General features: G+C 44.8%; 2 long non-coding RNA genes across 3 annotated transcripts in view; one reads left to right on the top strand and one right to left on the bottom strand.

Annotated features, from left to right (window-relative positions):
* Window positions 1-283: 283 nt before the first annotated feature.
* Window positions 284-21,107, bottom strand: part of LOC149363834 (uncharacterized) — a 35,810-nt gene continuing 14,986 nt past the window's right edge. For both annotated transcript variants that reach the window (XR_016289127.1, XR_016289126.1), the window contains exons 2-4: window positions 20,709-20,893; window positions 3,436-3,552; window positions 284-2,445 (exon numbers count right to left, since the gene is read on the bottom strand). This is a non-coding gene — a long non-coding RNA (uncharacterized LOC149363834). The remainder of the gene's footprint in view (window positions 2,446-3,435; window positions 3,553-20,708; window positions 20,894-21,107) is intronic.
* LOC149363835 (uncharacterized) lies at window positions 3,605-12,025 on the top strand. Its single transcript, XR_016289125.1, has 3 exons — window positions 3,605-4,159; window positions 8,439-11,715; window positions 11,798-12,025. It is a non-coding gene; the product is annotated as an uncharacterized LOC149363835 (long non-coding RNA).

The following is a 21,107-nucleotide window of genomic DNA, read 5'->3' as shown; positions in this document are numbered from 1 at the left end:
GAATCGCTGGCAATCACTTCCGCTCGCCGGTTTGTCAGCGCCAAGGCAGTGGCAGCTTCTTCGGCTACTCCTGAAGAGTTTGTTCGTGCAGTCGCGGTTGCTACGAGTTGGCCTTCCTCGGTCACCGCGACTATCGCGTACGCTTTGTCGGGTGTTGGTATAGGAGGTATTCACATGACGTCACAGGCGCCATTTTGGTGTTCAGCTCCCAGCTTCAGCGATGTTTCTCGCTGAAGCTGAGAAAGGGGGGGGGGGGGGGGGGTAAGCCCGATTAGACACGCATCGTAGCCTTTCGCCGTGCTTCATGGACGCGACAATAGCGACGACCAGTACGGGCTGAGTGAATACCTCCTATAAGCGGTCGCGTCTACGTAGATTACGTCCGGTCGGCACTCGAGTTTCTTGGCTAGGGCTTGTGCTCTGGCCTTGTGTCTTCCTTCGTGGCGGACGGGGTGCATGCTTTTCGGTAATGGTTTACCGTGATCGCCTTTCTGACGCCGGAGAAAAATTCTCCGGCAAAAAGACCCAGTGGAGGTCGTTTCCATCGAATAACTGCAGGACAACAATGGGGCCGCTGCTGAAGACCACATGCAGATGCGAAGAGACAAACTCTTGTCATTATAAAAATGCGTTTCTTACATGCTTTGTCGGTTACTGCACTTTCCGATTTAAAAAAAAATTCTGATTTTGAGAAGCAAGTGAGGATCGCCGTGGGTATTGTTAAATCGGTGGTCACCCTTATATGCTGCTGATTTTATGTTAAGAAAACACGAGTAAATACTTTGTTCCTGTGCCCCTTTAAAATCGTTTTCTCTGCTGTCTCTACCGCTCGCATGGACTTTTAGGCGTCGCCACCCGGATGCAATTAACCGCTTTCGCATACGCTGTCCAAAATTTTCTCGCGAATTTCATTTAACTGTGCCCATCAAAGAGAATGCACCTCAATTGGACAGTGTAGAAATAGGGCCTCGGGCTGATGACTCCATCTGTAAACAATTTAGCGACGCTATCATCAAGAGCACAACAAGCATGACTGAAATTTTTATTTCACCTGATGCACAACTACTACAAGATAGAGGTATCAAAATACATATCTTTCTCACAATCACGTCCGACGAGGCATAAACACCCACGCGCGATAACAGAATACTCATGCCATAACGACACGTTCATGTATTCCTACTTTCCCCTCGGGATCAGAGAAAGGAATCGCCTTGATCCCTCAATCATAACTGCAGCCACATTATCTCAGTTCAGGTCACGGATAGAATCCTTATCAATTAACCAATAATTCAGTTTCACTGACATACTCAACCGCCTCTCAACACTTCATTAGATTGCTAATTAATCGTGAAAAAAGTGTTTTTTTTTCTTTCCGCTCCTGTGTTCCCATGTGCTCTAATTGAATTCGTTATGTAAATGCCCCACCTGACTCCTAGACATGTATTTTTCTTTTTCCTAGCTAATGTTTACCTTTCTTTTATTTTGCTTGTTCCTTTCTATTCACCTGTGTTTGATTTGTATTCACTTTTTTTTATGAATTCCAGAGTGCACTGCTCAAATTTTTATCATGTTTGTCATTTTTGTTCGCCCACCTGCTATGGTCCCAGATGGGACTGGCAGTATTGTAAATAAATAAATAAATTTGAAATCAACTCAGTTCCAGGCAACGTCATGCACAACAATATGTCTTTTTCTTTAATAGTGAGACTTTCTTCTAACCCATAACCTAAGAAATAAACAGCACACTAATGGGAGAGCCTATAAATAAAGTTGACGTCAATTTCGCTAGCGCAGCAGCAACAAGAGTGATACGAAGCAATAAGAGAACTGCTGCTCCTTAAAGTTGAATCTGGAGATGAAGTAACGGCCCATCAGTCTGCAGTTGGAAATGTCGGCCCCACAGCTTAATAAAGAACGCCTCTGGCGTCAGTGTCTTCCTTGTGACCTGCCTCCTTGTTTTTTTTTTAAGACAATTAATAGTGCAAAGGGAGTCGAAGACATAATTAATTCGCGGAGCAACATTAGTAAGAACACTCTTGACAGGATGGAAGGCGAATACAGCGTTAATCATGATCGTCTCAACAATACAGGGTGGGCCGCACACGATAGCTAATCCAGCTGGCTATGAACGAATTGCACGGTTTCTACATAAGAGGAGAAATGCTCAAAGCGCGTCAGCTCTCACAAATAGCGTTAATTTGACTCAAGACACATAATAACAAATAGTGTCATTCAATCACCTGCTTCGAGTTTGGCGCGCATTGTGATGACAACTGCTCAGCGCTGAACGATCCGAACAAAGCCGTGAAAAAGAACTAACAGACGATTACGATAGTCGGTAATACGAGATTTGAGCGAAGTTCTTCACAAACAACCTTTCACCACTGACAGGTGACGTGTTACGTAGCTAGCCATTCTCCGGGATCTTCCCGTGGCAGTCACCTTGCAGTAGAGATGGGCAAAACGGCTCACTTCAGTGAGCGGCTCAGAACGGCTCCGCTCACTGAAGTGAGCCGGCTCATTTGAGCGGCTCACCGGCTCACTTAAATCTGCAACAGTGAGCCGGATGTTTTGAGTGAGCCGTGCTTCTTTTGGGGAGAGGAATCCGGCTCTCTCTCTCGTTCACACTGAGCCGTGCCGGGAGCCGGGTCTGCAGGTGGTAGTGGTTTATTTTAAAAAATAAAAAAATAAAAAAGTGAAGCAAAAAAGAGTTGCCGGCCGCAAGCACCCGAGCTGGAGTGGCTGGAGCCGGCGGAAATGGAAGAGAAAAGGAGAGGATAGTGAGGAGAGGGGAGCGACAGCAAGAAAGGACAGGGGCATAGAGTCGTTAATATTTAACGACAGGGGAGAGCTTTGTACACTATTTGCGATTCCGCGCCATGGTGCGAGAAGGCAACTGCTCTCCTGCCCTTCCTGGCAAGAGTGGCATCCAACCCCTCACCTTCGGCTGTCTTTTGAACCGCTCTTTTTAGAGAACGAGTGAGCCGTGGCGCCGTACGTGGTTCAGTTAGTGAGCGGCGGTTCTTCTGTAGAGCCGGCTCTCTCTCGTTCAGTTCAGTTAGTGAGCGGCGGTTCTTCTGGAGAGCCGGCTCTCCCTCGTTCAGTGAGCCGTAGCCAAAAGAGGTTTTCGCCTTAAAAACGCGGGTGCCAGCGGCAGTGCACACGCGGAAACAACTGAAGGCGAGGGGTTGGTTGCGAAGGAAGGGAATGCAGTTGATTTCTCGCACTGCTCAATAGATGGCGCGCAAATCGCACCCTGGAGCAGACCCGGCTCTGACGGAACGGTTAGGCACGGTCAGCACGGCTCACTGAACGAGAGAGAACCGGTTCTCCAAAAGAACCGCCGCTCACTTTACTGAGCCACCGCTCACTCGCTCTCCAAAAAAGAGCCGCTCAAAAGATCCGGCTCGCTCCTGAGCGACCCATCACTACCTTGCAGGTGGCGCTTCGCTCGGCTCATTGGTGAATGGTCACGCCGACGGGTGGTGGGAAAAACTTTTGACAGAGATGTTGGGAGCACACAGGCCCGCGGGTCCCCGCACGACCCCGCTACACTCACGGAGGGCGTAATCAGAGGAAGGTGATCCTCGTTGCGATTGGCCAACCGAGAAAAGACGTCACAGCTCTACTCTAGGTCACTCTGTGGGGACTTTTGGGGAACACTGCGCTTCAACCGACAGGGAAAATCTCAACTCTTCGTGAAAATCCTTGCTCAATATCCCGAGGTATCCCAAGGTGCATTTCTTGCTCGCTTGTTTATTTTTTTGCCTTGAGCATGGAGACGGACACGTGCGATGGCGTTGCTTCAGCGGTTTGCGACAAGGCGTTCTTCAATACTAGTAATTTAAAAACACCCATCAAGGATATTCTTGGGGAAGGACGCGGTTGTTGCTGCGACGCGTCTTTTCTTTTTCTCTTTCCTCTGATCTCTCCTCTATCTGCACGCGGCAGCGGTGGTGGCTCGGATCCAGCCAGTAGGCAGGCCCATGCAATTTCCTTTTCATCCTTCTCCCAGTCACAACAACAACATGTAGTAAGGCACGGCCGTTCTTGTGCGACTTACGTCCGAAGCATTTTGTCGCTCTTCGTGACCTGCGACGGCACCACAACTTCGAGGAAGAGGTGGAGAATCTAGTCTTCGACTCTAATAATAAAGGTAAGAAACGAAGTCTATACTGTTGCATGCACGCACGCAGTGATCAAAGCAATAAAGGGGTTGGTTTGGTTTGGTTTATGGAGTTTAACGTCCCAAAGCGACTAAGGCTATGAGAGACGCCGTAGTGGAGGGCTGCGGAAATTTCGACCACCTGGGGTTCTTTAACGTGCACTGAAAGCAATAAAGGGCCAAAGCGGGATGCAGTCGCGCGCTTAGATTACCGATTGAAAAGTTGCAGTTTATTGACTTTTCGAGTGCGCGCATTTTAAGTTTGTAAACACAAAGCGCGTTCTTTTTTTTTATTGACGGGCTTACACTCACCTGGGGAAACTTGCACGTGGTTTTGTGCACGCAAAATTAGCGATGACATGCACGTTTTTAAAGTAACCATGAAGATTTCAATGGGCTTAGTCTAGTGCGACAGATCTGCAGAGGTAGCCTTTGCGGGCATTCGAGTGAAATGTGAAACGTAAGGTACTATAACCTTTGAAAGCCATGACTTGTCATAGTCATTTTGCACTTATTTGTAATGTAAGGTATAGTTTGTACAAAGTTTAGGTAGTCATAGTTCTGACTCCTAATCATTCTGAAGTGTAGCATGACTCAGCACTTTACTAGTAACATAAGGTGTGCAGAGTTTGTACAAAGTTGCGTAGTCATGCCTTGCACTCATGACTCATCATTCTGCAACATAGCATGACTGTGCACTTTAGTGCTTTGGCATTCTCGCTGGTAAGCAGTCTTATGTGTGCCTGCAGAATTTTTTTTTTTGGTGTCCTAGCTCCTCCATAAGCAAAGTGACAAGCAGTGCACTCTCTTTCATATTTATAGTGGAAAAAAACTGCAGGAAAAAAACTGGTCCTTGGAGCAGACTCGCTGCTACAGGCCTTGCTTATGCTTTGTTGCAGGCACCTGCAATGTCTCGACAGGACACACAACATTGTCGCGGCATGCACCAGCTTAGCAGCGCTGAAGCCATGGCAATCGCAACACGCAGAAGTGTGTAGGAAGAATGCCCAGCATTGTTCTGCCTTTAGAAGTCAACAGCGCTGACCTGAATTTGTGGTCAAAGGACAGGGCCATGTAAAAGGTTGCTGTGCAGGAATGAGTTTTTGCAGGGTGTAGTAAAATTGAAATACTTCCATGTAACAGTCCGTGTAATAACTTAACCTGAACTTGATAATTTTCTCCAAAAATTGTTCCCCATGCGCTATAGCAGGAAAAAACAGTAAGCGAATGACTGATAAATTTTTAACAATAAAAAAGCTGGGAAATGCAGTTCTGCACTGCAGGCAAAAGGCTAAAAATGTGAAGCTAAATCTGTGATTGTCATGCGCACTTGGCAGAGCGCCAGTAGTAGTGCGAGAGTACTGCATATGTGCCCACTCCATAGCACATGCATTTTTCATTAGTGTATGTAAAAAGTACAAACTTTAATTTGGCCTTGCTTTTCAAAAAATGAAAGTACTGTGATACACAAAAAATTGACAGAGAAGTTTTGCCGAAATTTTATAAACGTGCAAAAGCAGAATTTCATGAACATTGCCTTGTCTTGTTACTTTACTGTTGGCTTTCTAAGGATGCCTTATGCCGTTATTCATCTGCTATCATTGTGTACACGTTTTTATCAAAATGGAGCCCACCTTTGTTCACGCCTCAATTTTTAAAAATTTCATATTAGTCATGAGTTGTTGTTGTGTTGGATTTATTGGCGCATAAGCTTTAGTCATGAGTGGTCATGGACTTAACATCATATGTTGGCATCGTGTCATAACTATATTACAATTCTGCTGTGAGGCTGTGGTTGCTGTGTCGCCGTTGCTATGCTCTTGGCACAAACCCACATACATCGCAGGATCTTGCTCGGGGTTTACCGTTCGGAATTGTGCTTTCACACTAATAATTAACTAATACTATGTGGAGTGCTTAGTTATGTTTACAGTCTTTCCGTTTCAAAATTTTGCGCCTGGAAAGATGGAGAAGAAAGCAAAACTTGCTGCCATTTTGTAGCTTCTACAGGAAAGAAGGAATGTGCACCAAGGGTTTTTAAACGTTACCTGCACTGCCACCGTTCCGGCTCGTATGAAGAGCTTCCTATAGAACAGCGCCAAAGGCAGGAAAAGGGGCAAGGAAGCTGCAAAATCGGCAAACACTGCTTTGCTACTCTAGAGGTCATGGAGAAAAAGGGCAAGGTATATGTAGTGTTTCAAAAGAAACACTACGGACACTTCAATGAGGCTTGCCACCAAAGGCTGTCCCAGAATGATGCCGGAGTGCTTGCAGGTTAGCCACTTCTCTTGTACAAAGCATTTGTGCATGCTGTGTTGACTGTACCGGAATGTTAAAACGTTTAGAAGCTACAGTCCACCAACCTTTCATAAATGGGAGACGAAAGTGCAATAGAAATGTATTTTAGGGGGAAGATATTGTTCATTAACTCGAGTGATCATTTCAGTGATTTTTATTCTTCTGCGATGCATCTATGGCACAAAAGAGGTGGGACAACACGAAAATGCCTATTGTAAAGTGGGAGAAGGCATGTCCCACAAAACGAGGGGGCGGAAGAAGTTATAGTAGGGCACAGCTTAAGAACCCAGCGGCCAATGCCCCTCAAAAGAAGCCTGCCATCCAATGGGGTCGACCGATTCTCATGATGTCATGGTTAATCCTAGGGGGTAGCATTGCAGGAGGGTGGCAGATGAAAGGGGTTTAGTTATGGCTTTAATTGGATTAACTGATGAAAATCAGCTGACACCATTGACTGGGGGGTCTTCTTTAAGGGCCATCTGCCACTTCGTTCTCGAGTTGTATCTGACTGCAGTGCAATTCACTTCAGCCTACTTGGTCGCATCGAAGGGTGGAAAACAATTGATCCACGGCACATTGCATGCACAGCACAGTCAGTACGAACTTCATGCCGTTTAGTTTAGAGATGCTTTGTGGAAGGGGTCCAGTCTTTCGAACTGAACATAATTAGGAATGTCATCTAGCACCGGACTACTCCAATGTCTGTTCTTTTGTTTTTCTGCTGGTTTCATTGACTATCCTAGGTCTGTCGCTCAATCGGCTGACGTTGAACTTCAACCGTAAGAAGTCGGCTTGAGCTCCATGAAACGTGTCTTGAATGACTGACAGTTGCACTCGATGCTAGCCTCTTTTTTTGGCTGCCTGTCAAAAGCGTAGGCATTTTGTTGCTGATCAATGCAACGCCACCAGTCTAATGGTTGTATAAGGGCCATGTTTTCTCTCGTAAGACAGATCGTCTGCAGTGAACTTTCATTAATTAGAATTATTTGGCTGTTTTGGCACTTCGTCAGTAATGCTCACAGGAACGGCTGTGGTTTGAGTGTTCAGCTACTAAGCTGGAGTACCCGGGTTAGAACCCGGCTGCGGCAGCTGAGTTTCGATGGAGGCAAGAGGTGCCCACGTGCTGCGCAGTGTCAGTGCCCAAAGATCCCCAGGTGGTCGAAATTGTTACGGAGCCCTCCACTACAGCACCTCTTTCTCTCTTGCTTCTTTCACTCCTTCTTTCCTTCATGGCATGGTTGAGGCAGTTACTGCACCATTTCCTTTCCTGAAAAACCACTAATATAAAACACAAGCCTGCACAAGAGTTGAAATCGCAAAAAAAAAAACGAACAAGCAGCATTTATATTTCAGTTTATGTATGACTGGCATGCCCTCCAATTGTCTCTGACTTAGCAGCAGTCATTTAGGTGTTGAAACTGAAACAGCATGAGAAAAATATTCACTTAGAAATTATTCACCTGGCATAAGTGAATTCTACATTGTGACTCGTGTACACTATTGTCTTGTGCAAAAGTCCAAAGAAACAAAGATCGCGTTCAAAAATTTGGTGTCTCTACTCCTTAGAGGTTGCTGCCAGGCGAATTGGTGCATTTTTTGAATATGCAGAATGAAATGGGACAGGATGAGAAGCACACGTCCTTATTCTTTTCTTGTCCACATTTTCAGTGCTGTTATATTCTGCATTTATAACACGCTGTATATAACTTCCCTGTTTTGCATTGCTGTATGCAAGTTTAAACACTCAAGCTCATAAAAATAAAGTCCATCTGGCTTTGAAACAACCATTTTGTCGTGTGCTTTGCAGTGCCACAAAAGTGAAATGAAAGTAAGATGAACTGTGTGTCACCTGTGAAAAGGAACAAAGTGCAAGACGAAGGAATCCGACCAGAAGTATTTGTCACTTTATTACATGGCTGTAGGCAGATGAACCACCAGAGATGTTAACAGTTTTTTTCTGTACCATTTTCAGGCCGGTTAGCAGGAGTGCCAGAAAAAACCATTGTGCACAACATCCGAGCAGGTACAAGTGGATCAAGCCCACGGATGCAACTTGTGACCACTAAGGACCTCCGTAACATTGCAGATAAGTTTAGGATTGGCAAAACAGAGCAGAGAGATGCAGACAATTTTAAGAGTGTTGAAATATGGGTCGAAGAAAGGAGGGCAGAAAATGAGTCGCCACTGTTGTATTACAGGAAGAAGGGTGACCCCAACAGTCATGGTGGTGACTTTGAGCGAGCATTAATGACGTTCCCACAACGAGAGCTCCTTTATGAATTGGGGGCAGCGAAACTGTGCATTGACTCCACCCATGGCATAAATAAGTACTAATTCCAACTGACAACCCTGCTTACAATTTCTCAAGATGCCTTTGGTATCCCGTGTGCCTACTTGATTTCAAAAAGGGTGAACACGGGCACTGTGGTGAGGTTTTTCGAGGCCATCAAAGAAAAAACACAATACCATGTCAGGCATTTATGTCTGATGATGCCCCTGTTTATGGCAGTGCACGGGAGCAGGTGATGGGTCCCTTGAGGAGTCGACTGCTTTGCAGCTGGCAGGTGCTACACAACTGGAGCACGCACCTGAATACAGTCACAAACAAGGACTGCAGGAGTACAACAAGGGACATGCTGCGCACTCTGATGAAGTGGACAGATGAAACTGACTCTCAACAGTTGCTCCCTGCACTTCTTGGTATCCACTCCAAAGAGCATCAGCTTAATTGCCTTTGGCTTCACAGAAATTTTGAGAAAACATACGCAAAGAGGGCATGTCAGTGGGCTTACTGCTATAGGCAGTACATTGGATTAACAAAAAATAATCACTTGGAGTCAATGCACAAGGCACTGAAGTACTCTCGCTTTGGTGGCTAGGTAAATGGGTGATTGGATACATTAATCAAAGTACTCTTCAATTTCACATCCGAAAAACTTTACAACAGGTGTCAAAGGAGGAGCAGACCACCGCAAATCTGCCCTATTTAGGAAGCATAAAGTGAGGATTGAGCTTTCTAAGTCCAGTACTGAGAGAGTGGGAGATGGCCAGTGGCATGTAAAGTCACAAAGTTTGGTGAACTTCAAGCACACAGTGGAAAGAACTAGCAAATCGTGCAGTGGCTGCGAGCTTCATAGTGAGCAGTGCGAGGCTTGCCACAACATGTACACATGTACGTGTTGACCATGCAACGCATGTGCACATGTGCAAGCACATGCATGCTGTTGCTATAATGGAGCTACACTCGTGCCAGATGCAGAGCAGCCAGAAAGTAGCATCTGACTGTGCTGGCGTTTGTAGGCCCTGCCAGCTGAAGATGGCAGATTTCAGGTGAGGGATTAGGATTATGTTATGAGCTAGTTGGCGGGCTATTCTGACAGAGTGCTTTAGCATAGCAAGCTCAAGACACAGCAGGGAAGAGGAGTGCCATTTGCTAATTTTCTTGAAGCCCACATGGTCATGAGAAAGGTGCGCCATCATATCCCATATCAAGCAGCACCATTGAGGGTGCACTACAGGCCTCTGGTATTTCTTTTCTAGTCATTCCTTTTTTCCCGAAACTTTCCTCCTAGGAATGGAGAACTCATCCCGCCACGGCGCCTCAGTGGCTCTGGCGTTCTTAGACTGCTTACCCGAAGGCTGTGGGTTTGATCCGGCCATGGCGGCCACATTTCAGTGGAGGCAAAATACAAAGATGGCCATGTGCTGTGCAAAGTCAGCGTGCATTAAAGGGCCCCAGGTGGTGTAAATTAATCCAGAGACCTCCATTATGGTGTCCCTCATAGCCCATGTGTCGCTCCCGAATGTTAAACCCGACAATTAAGAAATTGAGATATTTCAGGCCCCTCATTCCCTACTCAGAATCTGCTTGTGTGAGTACGCCCTCTCTGACACTGCTCAACAGAGAACTTCTGACAATTGGCAAACATTTTTCATCTTTGGGAAATTAGTGCACTCATTTTCTTGTTCATACCTGCCTTGCATTCACTATAATTTTATTTCTTCGTCATCCCTGCTTGATTTCATTTTGCCTGCATATGATGCACTCAGAGAGGCATGCGCTCTTCAATAAAATTAGTATGAAGTGTCGCTCCATGCTGCATTCCTCTTTGTTGCGTCGTGCTGTCACAGTGCACCGCCCTTTTAGGACATCTTGAGAAAAACAGCGCTTGCAGACAAAGGACCAGAACAAGGACACACAAAAAAAAAAAACAGCGCAGTTGTGTGTCCTTCTCGTTTCCTTTGTCTGCAAGCGCCGTTTTTCTCAAGATGTACCCCAGCCAACTCGCCCAGCAACACACCTTGCCTTTTAGGACAGTTGACAATATGTGGTTCCACAGTTCTGCAATGCATATGAGAAAAAGTATTCTTGACAAAAGGCTAAGCCGTAGCTGTCATCTTGCACACTGAAAGCTGCAGCGCAAAACTACTATTCATCTTATTTTGCAAACAGAATACTGCTGCAACAGAAAAACAGTATTACTCATTTTTCAGAACATTGCTGGTGCAATTTGTGACATGAAGTTATATTGCCATGGTAGAAACAGCCGTGAATAGCCTTCCCTCGCATGATAAAGCACTTCATAAATGAACTTGCTTGGCTCTTACACAGTGTCTCTCCACCAGCCTTCCAAGCAATGAGCCTTCTGTTGTGTGATGGGAACACTGTGCCAACTTTGTTGCCTAGAAATTCTAAAATGCCCCTATTTGTCGAGAAGGCAGCTTAGTTTATGAAACATATAGTGCCCAGTTAATGTCATTTCCTTTTTACTCATTAATGAAAAATGCTTCAAAGCCCAACTGCAACGAAATTATAATTTGGCTAGAATGCCTGTTAATGTGCTGGGTGTGTCATAAAACTAATCGTAACAAAGTTTCATGCTTCTGAGAAAACTGACACTGTTGCTACAAGTGTTTAAAAAGCTGTGTAGTAGACAACGTGGCATGTCCATATAGACAGATACGGATACCTGAGTGCCATACGGCCTCATGTCTGGCCCATTGGGAATGAACAGATTAAGGACAGTGTAGAGTGAAAGGCTAGGGGCTAAAATGTGGCTTGGCAGTCATGGGTATGGTGCTGTGGCAAAGTTGTTAGGAATTTGTTTCAATCCTGCAGATGCTGATTTCTGTTTCCATTCCAGGTTTTTGTACACCATATTTACTTAAATAATGGATGCATTTGTATAATAAATGCTTTCCCTACATCAATCATCAAAATCTGGGGAAAGTTCAACTGACCACACCATGTAATAAATGCACCAAACTTACCATTCTAATTTTTTCCCACAAGAAACTGCATCCATGATGCAAGTAACTGCGGTATTACAGGTTACAGAATGAAGCACTGTCAGCCGTATTATGTGGCCGCAAGACTGCCTGGCGCCATGTGAAGAGGAATGCTCCCAAGGCTCATCACATCACATTTACTCCAGTATCCAGATATGGCACCCGTTTCATCCTGCACGTCACATTCACCTCGGGCTGGTGATAGCCTGCCAGCTAGATTAAGAATGTCACAAATAAAATGTCTACCTAACTGAAAACTGCGGTTGTATATATCGGAGATTTTTATTGACTTGTGGCAGTCTACCTGGACAGGTTATGGTAATGCAAGGCAGCCCATTATGCACAGCATATGAGTGCATAGGCGCCACAACTTCGCATCTTTTCCAAGGGTTCATGTTTTGCACTATTGGGTGTGACCCGACCCATCTTTCCACAATCCTCGCGTAATTAATAATAAAGTGCTCCTAATCCTTCTTTGACAGCCAAAATGTATTTTCCTAGGCATATTGGCAATCTGCAATTTGTATTTCTCCACAGATTTGGTACTTCTCGAGAAGTTGGACGGTCATTTTATAAATGATATATTTTTAATAAGCTAGCAGATACTATTCCTGATTTAAACATTTGCAGGCATATATACGCTGCCATTGTTTGCCTTGATAAATACCGTGTCCATTGTGTAATCATAGTACAAACACGTTAATTTATTCTAAAGGATGTTAATGCTGCTTAATTACGCCGTACAAGCCCAGCTGTGGCTTTGGAAAGCTGCCCTTCCTTGGACTCTGACATTAAATACAACTTGTACTTGGGAAACACTAATCTTACTGTGAGTGTAACGACAAATTAAACAAATTCCATTAGACGCTGGTATGATCCCGGCTGTGGCAGTTGTATTCCGATGGTGACACACTACAGGCCCAGATGCTGTGTGATGTCGGAGCACGTTAAGGGCCACTGTTGGTCGAAATTACTGGATCCCTCCACTGTGGCGCCCCTCATAGCCTGAGTCGCTTTGGGACGTTAAACCCCATAAGCCAAAGTTAGCATTATGTTCCTGCCGGAACGAATAGGCACCATCAATCACTACGTGACACCCCCACTCCACTCACCCGATGAAATCCCATCCATCAGTGACACATCCACTCTCTCCACCCTTCGACTCAGATTTGCAACCGCTTGCCAACCGCCTCCTCCCGCCCTCTCTTCTTCCCTGTTCCCTGCAATTTCGTGAAGGTGGATTTCACTCCCTCCACTCTGTCACCTGAGGCTTCAGACCGACGGATTATTCCAACATGGGGGGTTCTGATGCTGATGCACTAAAATGATATTTTTGAAAGGCAGCTATAGTTTGTTACATGTTAAGGAGAAGGGTACTCGCTGCACCATGCAAAATGCGAGATCATTCCCTGGTGTGCACACACTGCATCACAAGAGAAGTACATTTGGCACCTAAATTTAAATGTGCAGTATAGCGAGCAGTTAGCACCAGGTGCTGTACACAGACACGAGCACAAAATGAACACGCTTATTACCAGGCCCTCTCTGTGCACCCTCCCTATACATAGTGCGAAGACTGCTTTTGAAGCTAAGGTTGGTCACATTACAAAGAAATAAAGACAGCATGAACATGAGAACCGGACACGCAGCACTGACAGAAATCTCGATAGTCGGTGCTGTGTGTCTGGTTCCCGTGTCGTCCCTTTCTGTTCGGCGACCAACCTTAACTAGAACAAACAACTTGCCCGAACCCTTGCTTTTGAAGCATTTCACATTGCATGCAGTAAGTAGCACACAGTACAATGCACAGACTGAGCCATGTGTGTTATTGTATCAGCAGTAAACCACGTGCAAAAAAAAAAAAAAACGACAGCCAATAACTACAGTCGGTAAAGCGAAATTTGAGCGCAGCTCTTCACATATTTTAGTTTTGCAGTATGCTGAAGTAAAGATTTCCAGAGAGCCACCTGCCCCGGCGAGAGGCAGTGATAGGTGACATTTCGCCCTGAGCACCTGGCTATCACATACTTTGTACACAAGTTCTGTCCCGCCTCATACGAACACCAAAACACTTTCTTGAATATCTTTTTCAATGAAGGCAAATACACTGGCTTACACAAACATTGAAATTACTTGCTATTACATCTTAATAAAGTGTTCAGTGTCACACTATTACGATGCTATATATCAATTTATGCATGCCAGCACATCATCTCTGGCTGACAAAGATCTGACAAATCTTGCTTTTTGACAGTATGTGGGCACAGAGTCATTGATTGCACAGACCAAATATGACTATACCAGCAGAACGAGAACTCGGAGGATTACCTTAGAACTCATGTGCCTTTGAAAACATGCAGTGAACATGGAAACAATTTTATTTTTAAGGTGCGCCGCCCAGCGTATGCACATGCGTTCAGTGCACTCTTTCTGCGCCATGAAGGACGACTCGGTCTCAAGAGCAGAAGTACACACTGCCAGTGCATTCCAGAACATTTAATTCAGATAGGTACTACATGAGACGTAAGCAACGTATGTATAGCGTTCGCACCGTGCAGCTTTATTGCTTCGCTCTGTCCCGAGCATTTTTCAGTCCACTGAGGTGGTTGCGAGCCACAGGTGGGTTAGTCTTGCGATTATTCTGCCGGCAATTGCTTCTTTCTGTAATCTAGCAGATCTACGCCACCTTGCACCCACAACAGTCGTCAACTGGTACTGTCGCCATTCGGTGTCCAGATCAGTGTCTTGAAGGATCGAAGGCTGGCTGGAAACGACATGCTGCAATGTTCTCCAACCCTTGCATCACGAGAAAGTCAATGCGATGACATATCACAGCACACGCACTGCATCGTGATGATTATAACAAGAGTTATATGCACAGATATTTTCCAGAATGAGCTGGAAACACCCAGATCAGGGACGCCAGTACTGGACGGCGCGGGCTTGCGTCCTGCTCACTCACCTTTAGGGACGCATGGGAGGTAAACACGCATTCCATAGGCGGTCTACTGGTCACAAACAAAAAAAGGGGCAAATTTAAAGAACTACACACGCCACAAAGACGAGACACCGACGAATACTTCACTCGCAACAGCCGCCGACCGCGATTCGAACGTACAGCCTCCCTGATTTTTAATAATATAGCGCGAGCGTCGACCGAACTGCTGGTCAGCGCCTTATAACGGCGATAAGCGTGCAACAAGGCGAGAGTTCGCGCACGCGCACGAAGGCAGAGTGTCGTCTGCTACGCTGTTCCGAGCACGAGGGCACACGCCCTGCCACAATCTCAGTTCGCTAGATCCCGCCAAGCCGTAGAGCGCATGCGCATGATTAATATGTGAGACTGCATGAGACATGATTTCTTTCCCTCTTTTTTTGTTTGCCTACTACGGGAGGCCAGCCTGGCGATGCAAAGTTACGATAAGAAAAAATAAAAGGAAAGAAAGTATCACATATTAATCATGCGCATGCGCTCTACGACGTGGCGGGATTTAGCGAACTGATATTGTGGCAGGGCGTGTGTCCCCGTGCTCGGAACAGCGTAGCAGACGACGCTCTGCCTTCGTGCGCGTGCGCGAACTCTCGCCTTGTTGCACACTTATCGCCGTTATAAGGCGCTGACCAGCAGTTTGGTCGACGCTCGCGCTATATTATTAAAAATCAGGGAGGCTGTACGTAAACAACCGCCATGTTGTTTTTTTCTCCTTTGCTAACTGACTGTAGGGGGCGCTGTAAGAGCGCTAGCATCATCATCATTGCGCGCTCCCTCAAAAAAAAATTAAATACAAATAGCCGAAACCAGCAATAAACTAGAAAAAAAAGCATTAAACGTTAAAAATTGCAACATAAATAAGAAAGTCATTTATGCAGTTGACGAAAATCAACACACTCATTCAAAGGAAACGCCAATAAAATTGATTCATAAAAATAACAAAAATACAAATGTGCATGTTTTCTTTTCCTTGGTTTTGACTAAAGCTAGGACGTGCGACTATTTTTTGGCAGTTTTCTAAATCGGGTCGCCCAGTGCGACCATAAGAAAATTAAGGCAAGAAAACTGAAAACGTAACAGGGGCACTTAAGGGTCAACATTGCATCGTCAACAATATGCACGCTTTCTCTCTTGCTGCTCATCCCAAGCTTGAATGCATGTCAATTTGCTGTTTCAAAGCAGAACGGTCTTCTATCATTGTAGCGGATTGAACCGAACCAAATGTACTGTCATGAACAAAGCGGTCACATAACTTTCACTTATGCAGCTCAAACTCACATTATTTATTATTTGAGTTTAGTTTTAATGACATGAAAGAACCACAAGTACCATTATAAATGGTATTTTTCATCAGAGCACTTCGGATGGACTAGAAGCCTTACTCCCAACAGTGTACAATAAAGCCATTCACACAAATCATGTTGGCAGCAATGTTGAAACTGTGTGCGTCCACCTTACTTGAAACTGCAACGGATGCAAGACAGACAAAATTTTACCATTCAAAATCATAATGTGCCGAGATATTGCTGCAATCTTGAACGTAACCACGCTTTCCATTACAATCAAAATGACTCAACAGCACATGCAAACATGAGAACTTTTTTTTCACAGACATTTTGACACTACATTTAGTTCACTATTTATGCAACTTCCGTTTATTTGCACGATGGACACGAATATTCACATGCACGCCAGTCTTAGCATGAGTGCCATGCATACGTAATTGTCGATATGCACCCCGTCACACATTGTGCATTTACACATAAAAATACTCATGAAAACTCAACAAGTGCTCAGCAATTACTGCAGCTTAAATGGTCAAGCACACAGAACACGTCAAAGTTATGGTATGGTATAGAATATGGGGTTTTACGTCCGAAGGCAACATGGGTTATGAGGAACGCCATAGTGCAGCGCTACGGATTAATTTTGACCACATGGGGCTCTTTATCGAGCACTGATGTCACTCAGTACACAGGCGCCTAGCATTTCGCCTCCACTGATAGGCAGCTGCCGCATCTGGGATCGAACCCGTCCTTGGGAACAGCAGCGGGCACCCTAACCACTCAGCCATTGCAGCGGGGCAATGGCTGACCACATTATAAGCAACCCAAAGTCCAGGTCTCTGCTTTATGTCTTACATGTTGCCTAGGTATCGTCTACTTTTACTAAATCTGCAATCTAAAAATTAACAATAGACAACTTCCCCACTCCATCTAAATTACTATAATTGTCCCATGCCCTTCTTGGTTTGCTACACACTTAAGCCTATAATTTTCGGCTAGTTTTATCAAGGTGTCATACAAGTGTAACAGCTGCCACAGTATGAATTGTGGATTCTAAGAGAAAAAAGAACTCACAAATTTTGCACTACTTTGAACAAAAATATTCAGCCAATATATGCACAACAGGCATACACCAATAACATTTCTACCGCAAAACCGTGAACCCACCGTACCGAGGGCCAGTAATAGAAAATCACTGGCCGCCGCGGTGCCTCAGAGGTTATGGTGCTTGGCTGTTGACCCGAAAGACGTGGGTTCGATCCCGGCTGTGGCGGTCGCATTTCGATGGAGGCAAAATTCTATAGACCCCTACAAAAATTTTATTAGTCATGCTAATATGCAGGTACCAATTATTTCTGTAACGTACCTCTTATCATTTCTGTAATACCCGTTACTAGGTCTTCAAGAAAATAATAAACTGAAATGTAGCAAAGAGCTGATGGTTGTCTTTTCATAGAACATTCTTCACAGCAGCTCTGCTTCTGAAAGGAGCACCTCATTCTTTGTGGACTCAACTAGTTTTCTTCTATTTTAATCACCATGAGGTCAGAGTACTCCAGTAACACTCTGACTCCTGACATGCTACACTCTAGTGAGCCAGTTTCACAACTCTCATAAAAGAATGATGAACTCAAAGGTCTGCCACAAGCATGTCATGGGCTACATCTTTAATGGAGTAGAGAAACCAAATTTTTGGATGCGCATTTCTCTTTACACTGATGCACTAGGCAATGCTGTACACAAGCCACCATGTGGATTTTAACTTTGTCAGCTAAATAATTTACAATTTAATTTTTTTTTCTCGTGTCATCTGGTTTCGGTTTTTAACAGCCGAATGACTGCTCTGAAGTCAGATACATGTTCAGGTCACATGAGGCATGAAAAAAGAGATATAATCGCTGCCTGTTCACTTTATGTGATTCCAACTCTTAGACAGGTTTGTGTACGAGTTGATGCAAATAACAATGAACAAAGCTGCAACAATACTGCTGTCTTTGTATGCCTCACATGACCTGAACACATCCCTGACATCACAGTCGTTGTTCGGTTGTTTAAGCTAAAGCAGTGCGAGAGAAAAAATGCAATTATAAATATATTGCCTCTTGTTGTCGCAATCCATGCAGCTGTCTAGTCTTTCTAAAGTACTGCGCATCATTCTAACCGAAAGAAACAACTAAAATTTTGTTGTCTCTACTCCTTTAATACCTACTGGGCCTTGACAATATAAAAAGTACCTATACATATCAGCGAACTGAGCTGCCAACCTTCAAAAATGTATCCACAAGCTCTTTTCACATTGTGCTTTTAAATATGTTGCCTCATACTCGTGATATACACATGTTCTGACTGTGCACATTACAAAAACAGTAATTCAGGAACCAGCAGACCCACCCATTCAGCAGCATGGCAAGCGAAGAATGAAAATTAGAATGCAGCTAGAAAGAAAAGGCACACAGCTTTTTCAAACCTTCTAATTTGAATACCTCAAACTTATGTGGCCAACTGTAAATGTTTCCTTAATGAAATCTCACACTCCTTTAGACGTTTGCCATAAAGCAGAGAAAAATTTGTCAACATGCTTCCCTCTAAAAGGAACAACCAAATATAAGCAGACAAGCCATGTTTACATTTCATGCATTTTTAAGCTCTTCACTGTATGCAGAGAAGCATGTCACATGCATGGCGTGTTGATGTTTGGTTTATGCTGCTTCTTCACTTTATATTGAAAGGTCATGGCTACTCTTTTTTTGTGTGTGTGTCCATTGCCCCACAGAGCTACCATCTATGGAGCAAGCTTATTTGCATTCAAAGGTCGCTTGCCTAGTCACTGCTGACTCCACACAAAACAGATTTTCCCCTCAAAACTGGCAACGTGCAGTAAAAGCAGGCGTGCAATTAATGTGACACCTCATACACTTCATAATGATGCAGTGGCCTACAAGGCCAAGCCAGCATGCTATTCATGTATGTGCACAAATTATATTCACTTATACAATGCTAATGTCAAAAAGAAACCCTTCTAGCTACAAATGCTAGCACAAAGTTAACGCAGCGCATTATGGCATGCATGGTACCCAACGTCCCTGTACAACATACTTTTACTAATAAGGCTAAAACAGTGCACCTGCACAAGGATAAAGGAAGATGAGACAAAACGCAGCATCTTCCTTATGCAGGTGTGCTTTTTTTGCCTTATTATGTCATACCAACTTGCCCATCAGTCTGTGTTTTCACTAACTGGTGCAGCAGAAAAAACAGCTAGCTGTGAAATTTGGAATGCATTCATGGCGTCTAGAAATTGAAGCTCAGAAAATGTAACACACAGAAAGTGCAAGAAACTGATCATCCCGAGTGTTTACGTTTCTCTCTGTGTTGTGTTTTACTTACCCCGCAATAACCCAACATCGTTCCCAAACAAACCCAAGGGCCACACTGGCTACACGGATGCTGAAAGCCTAAGTCAAGCCTCCCACTTCATCACAAACCATTACAGAAATGACAGAGCAAGCAAAACAAGTTTCGGCCTTGTCTGGCTTTATTCCAATGCTGAACGTTACAAGAAATACACCAAGAACCACACGTTCTACTTAATGAGTATAGAAACACTTCACCAAATAGATAAAAGAAAAGCAGCTTTCTACATATTCAAAGGTTCGGTGGTGTGACCATACTACGACATTCGCTAAACGCCTATCAGCGAAGAAAGAGGCGTACGGATCATAGTTCATGTGGCACGATGCGTCGCGTTAAGTCTCTCCGTGGGCAACGTTACGGCGTCCTACAAAGCAGCTGTGGCCTACCGTGTGCTTTGCGCAACATGGGTGTAAACGCGAAGTAATCCATTACAGAAGTAATCCATTAAACATTAAGACGGAAGATGTGTTGTCCTTTCAAAGGCTAGCGTGTAGTACGTCCAGTCCGCCTTCCTTCCGCATTTTAATTTTTTTTTAGCATAGCTTGTCGCCGGTGGGCATACATGCAGGACTCCAGGAACATAGTTTATATGTACCGCAACTGCCAAATGGCTCGCAGTATCCACCATTTTTATGCATACGAGCTCATCCTATCAGTACGTACAGGTCAGAATCAGTTACGCGCAACACAAGGAAACATAATTTTCGACACTCATCCAATGCTTCAAACCATTGCCTCCTTCTAGAGGAGGGAATGTTCAAACACGAGATACAATACCGAAAGGTGCCGAAGAGAATTGAAGTGACCTCAAATTCAGTCAAGCACCGCCTTGCAAAACGTCTCTAGGGGCTTCCGATATCATACCACGGCTGGAACAGGTCGCACTGCAAACTTGCATAATAAAGACAACACTGGGGCACTGGGGTACAAGTCCGGACGTTAGCGCGGTCAATATTACTCGCCATTGCACCAACCTTTGATGACTTTCACGGCAGCACTTACTCCACGCGTCAATGCACCGCGCGGTAAATAGCCATCGCAGCCATGTCAACAAACCACCGTGGCGTTGGCGATGGTCACCGTGGAGACGCCAGCGACCTAGAAACTATGGCTAGGGACGTTTCAAAATTTTGCGACGCCATTTTTACCTAATTTTGCAACAAAAAGTACCCAGAAATGTACCTAAACAAACGCCATTTTGGAATGACGTCATTAAAAGTCACGTGACATGAGGATCGTCTTCCTCCATTTAGCCTTACGCCTACACTCAAACCTTCACGTTCCTACGGTCCATGATGTCTGCAGCCTGGTCCGTGGCCGACTTCTGCCCTACAGGGTCCTCAGGGCGTATCAGGGTCTCCAGCCCCCAGGGACTCCAGGCCCCGCTGGAGAGGATCCTCTGGGCGACGATGCGGAATGCAGGAACGGGCGCCTAAGAGCTGCGCTCTAAAAATTATTTAGCGAAATGAAAACACAAAAAGGTAGAATTACGTTCACTTCAACAATCCGCGTCTTCTGTCGTGAGCTATCAAATAACGCACATGAGCGATGAATAAATTCTCGGATAAACTCTCGTTATCCCAATAATGTCGGGCTAACAACGTCTGTGAAGAGGTGAAGTAAACAGAAGCGAGAAGAAAATTGTGGTGCCGCTTAAGTA

Source organism: Amblyomma mixtum, chromosome 2 (genome assembly GCF_055824585.1).
Source record: "Amblyomma mixtum isolate Tamu chromosome 2, ASM5582458v1, whole genome shotgun sequence".
Taxonomy (NCBI): Eukaryota; Metazoa; Arthropoda; class Arachnida; order Ixodida; family Ixodidae; genus Amblyomma; species Amblyomma mixtum.
This window is presented reverse-complemented; position numbering and strand designations above follow the sequence as displayed.